Source organism: Pistacia vera, unplaced genomic scaffold (genome assembly GCF_008641045.1).
Source record: "Pistacia vera cultivar Batoury unplaced genomic scaffold, PisVer_v2 Contig37, whole genome shotgun sequence".
Taxonomy (NCBI): Eukaryota; Viridiplantae; Streptophyta; class Magnoliopsida; order Sapindales; family Anacardiaceae; genus Pistacia; species Pistacia vera.
The window spans coordinates 95,488-100,005 of record NW_022196190.1 but is presented as its reverse complement, the minus strand read 5'-3'; the positions used below and the strand labels follow the sequence as shown (position 1 = coordinate 100,005).

Below are 4,518 nucleotides of genomic sequence, written 5' to 3'. Positions count from 1 at the left end.
ATTAGAGAGTGAGTTTGACTCTCCACATTTAGAGAGTCAAATTTGACTCTTTATCCTAATTTTAATTAATAACCTACAAGTTCTTATACATTTTATTTATTAATTCTCTCTCCCATTAAGTATTTTTCTTAAAAATAAAGAGCATCTTCATTAAATTTAAAGAGTCTATTGGATTTGAATAAAAATTGTGTTATTTATATTTAAAAATTAATGAAGATGCTCTTTATTTATATGAAAGATGCTTTTCAAAATAAAGAGTACCATTGGAGATGCTCTGATGAAATTGCAGCTTTAATTACTTTAAAAAAAGTTCTTGTTGAATTTGGAACCTCCAAGAGAAACTGGCACTTTTTTATGCAAGCAATGACTGAGAAATTAATAAAAAAATTAATACTAATGCTTTTTAAAATAGTGTTTTGAAACAAAAAGTAAAATTGAATTATCTTTACCAGAAATGTAATTATTAATGTTTTGAGAGTTAAATAAAGTAGAATTAGATTATGAGAATATTAAAATAAATGTATTTTTGGGTTTTTAGGCTAAAATAGTGGAAAAGACAGGGATATAATAGTGAACAAAAGGGCCCTAAGTATTATCAACCACAGAAAATCAAGATAAATTATTTAATGAATAATGATCAGTAACTTCGGCTATAAATACTGGTTTTTGCCTTAGTTAATTTCATTCAGTTCTATAAGTATCGTGTTATTAGATTTGTGTAACAATGGCAAGTGAAGTAGTTTTACTGGATTTGTTGCATAGTCCTTTTGCAACGAGAGTGAGGATAGCTTTGGCAGAGAAAGAAGTTGAGTTTGAATCAAGAGACGAAGATTTAAGCAACAAGAGTCTTTTGCTTCTTAAAACGAATACTGTGAACAAGCTCCCAGTTTTGATTCATTAGGGCAAACCCATTTGTGAATCTCTCATCATAGTTGAGTACATCGACGAGGTTTGGAATCATAAATCTCCTTTGCTGCCTTCTCATCCTTACCTCCGAGCTCATGCTAGATTTTGGGGTGATTACATCGACAAGAAGGTTAGTAACATTTCCTTTGTTCTCATAAATTATTTAGTAAGAACCACCAAAAAAATACCTATGTGCACTGATGCCAAGCCTGACGCTGTGACCTGGCATCGGAGCACTCTTAAATACACTGACGCCAAACCGAATGTTGGGACCTAGCGGGGACAAAATGTGCCAAATGGATATTGGTATTTCTCCATAGGCGAAGGCCATACAGGGCAACGGCGTATGAGATTGATACCTGCATCGGGGTAAAAGTTTTCCTCCAACACAGGCAGATGGCGTCGAAGGAATACTGATATTTCTCCTTAGCCCTCCGGTAGCGTACAAGGGATGTTTATAGCGAGAAGAATAGACAAAGAAAAGGCTATGACAAAATATTCCAAATTATTACATGATTTTACATCTTCTTTAAATATTCTGACAATTGGGTATTATGAATGCAGATCTATCCTATTGGAAGGATGTTGGGGACATCATCGGATCATGAAGTGAAGGAAGCATCAAAGAAGGAACTCAGAGAGATCTTCAAAGTACTGGAAGGAGATCTTGGAGACAAGCCTTATTATGGGGGCAACACCTTTGGCTTTGTAGATGTGGCCCTCATTCCCCACTACGCCTTTTTCATACATTTGAGATGCTGGGAAACTTCAGCTTTGAAGCTGAGTGTCCAAAGCTTGTCTCTTGGGCTAAGAGATGCATGCAAAAGACCAGTGTTTCCAAGTCTCTATGTGATCAACACAAGGTTTATGAAGTTGTTTTGGAGCGCAAAAAGAAGTTGGGGGTTGAATTAGAGATCTAGCTTATTATTATCAATGTTAAGGGCCTGTTTGGATTGGGTCAAAAATTTTTAACAAGGGTAATATTTGTTTAATTGAGCAGATTACCGTGTTTGGCATTTTTGTACAAAAACATTATCGGAAAATAAGATAACAAACAGTGCCAAAAAGGGGATAAATTGCCGGGAATAATATTACCTGATGGGGGGCTGGTATTAAGACATTACCCCGGTAATCATAATTTTTGTCCAATCTTGCCCCTAAACAGTGGTTTATGCGGATGAAAATATCCTTTGGTTTATTAATAATTACAAAATAGCCAATTTGCACAAACAGACGTATTTGTCCTCAGTTTTTTTATTTTCCGAATGAAACTGCCCTAATTTTTATCATTTATTTCAGAAATGCCATGAAGATTGGTGTACCCATATTATCCTCAAATTTTTGCATATTGTGACCAATATGCCCTTGAACTTCAATCAAACTACAGGATAAAAGAAAAAAAAATTTCTAAATCGCACAACAGGCACGATTTCGTTCTCAGTTCTCTGCGCTAAAACTCGTTCGCCACCGGTGGAGAAAAATATCTCGACGATCTCATTCTTCAGCCGATCGCTATTTCCGGTAAGTGGTTTGCCCTATTTTCTTTGGATGTTGTGTTATTTGTTTCCATTGCAACCCTAAACCCTAACTTGTCCATTTTTCGTCTGTCGTTGGTCTACCATCTCCGCCATTTGCTTCTTTGTTTTGGCACCGTCTAGTAATAGGAACCCATTGGAATTGATCAGTTATTTTAAGAATTAATCGGTTAATATCTCAATGGTGAGGCAGAGTTCAGTATGACTTAATCATTTGCTGAGCTCCTTATTGTCTTATCATCAGTTGTTTGATTTATTTTTTTCTTGAATCTGTACTTGGTTTGATAACATAAGTGCCTTGCTACCTTGCTAATTTTCTTTTGAATTTTTTAACAACAAGTTGGCTACTCTCTACCTGTTATCTAGGTGTTTAAAGTTACTCTATCACCTTGCCATTAAATTACAGTCCTCAACTTCCAATTTATTCTCCAATTATTTATTGATTGATGCACTTGCACATTAAATGTTTAAAATGCTCAACTTTTATAGAGTCAAGGAAATTTAGAGTAAAAGCAGAAAAATTGATGATGAAAAGTATAGTGCTTCTGTGTTGTTGTTGTCTTATGAAAATAGATGGGAATATTGTGTCACTTTTTGTTTTACTATTTGAGGGAATCTGAGTGGATGGCAGTTTGATTTGATTATTCCTTGTCATAAGAAAAATTATGAATTAAGCTCCTCTACCCTTTTGGTATAGCATTACTTGTTCATTTTGGCATATGACTCCAAATATGTTTTCATTTAGGAAGGCACATAATTACCTATATTTCTGGTAAAGATTCTTGGCGGGGGCAGTTTTGAAAAAGAAAGCTACGATTATACTTGTGATTGGTTTTGGCAGTCAGGTGAATGCAGGGAGATCTTGGTCTTCTTTTTATTTGATAGGTCTAGAAAGGTCATTTAGTTATAATCCTTTGATATCATAATGACAAGTAATACACAAACTGTAGATTTGCTTAAGTTAATAAAATTGCAATTGCTAAAATAGGCCAAAGCGGTAACAAATTTAGGATTTTTCAACGTCGAATTATAGGTCAGTTAAATTAAATATGTACAGTAAAAATTAACCCTACAGATTATGTTACCAATTGAATTGCTAAAGAAGACAGTTTTGAGGGATTGATGTGAAATTTTTGTGATGTTTATGTTGGTTTGTGTGATGGATGAGAAATTTTTATGCGTGTGACGTTGAGAATTGTATGAGTGTTTGAGGTGAATTTTTTTTCGCTGGTGATATTATTAAATTCTAGTGTTTATGTTGTTTAGGGTTTCATATTCAGTTTGATTTTTTCCATATACAATTGCCTGTGTTGGGTTTAAGGACTTGTACATGCTTGATTGACTTCATTATGCTTTGATCCATGAATTATGTGAAACAACTATGGCCTGTTTAACAGTTAGGCAGAAGATGCACTTGGTTGCCTTCCTAGTCTTCCATTAGGACATGTTGGAAACCATGTACACCATGCTCGTCCTTCTTGGGTTGGCTAATGCACTTAATGTACGGGGTAGACGTAGGGCTGCTATATCATATGCCAGTGAGTCTGCATCTAGGTTTAACGTTAGGTCGTTCAATTTACACACCATGCTTTTCCAAAGTGATGAGTTATGTTTTGAGAGCTGTAGGATGAATAGGGTTGTATTTCCCAAATTATGTAATTTACTTACTATACATGGCAACTTAAAATCAACTCGTCATTCATCCGTAGAAGAATTAGTTAGGACCTTTCTTCACATCCTTGCCCATAACCAAAAAACCAGAGTAATGAAACGTCAAATGTGTAGATCCACTGAGACGGTAAGCCACAATTTTCACTTAGTCCTGAACGCCGTGTTAAGGTTGCATACCCTGCTGTTTAAAAAACGAGAGGCCATTCCTGAGAACTCAACCGATGAGTGGTGGAAATGGTTCAAGGTACAGTTTAATCACTAGGTTTACGATGCATATGTAGTTCAGTAGCTTATTAAAATCAGACTTAGTCTTTTCTTTAAAATATTTTTGTTGTTGTTCTGTGTTAGAACTGTTTGGGAGCCTTAGATGGAACATACATAAAGGTTCATGTGCCGGCTGACGATA

The 4,518-nt window shown here is 35.2% G+C and overlaps 1 pseudogene; it reads left to right on the top strand.

Moving 5' to 3' along the window:
* The first annotated feature begins 657 nt into the window (after positions 1-657).
* Positions 658-1,826, top strand: LOC116140323 (annotated as a pseudogene).
* Positions 1,827-4,518: the final 2,692 nt, after the last annotated feature.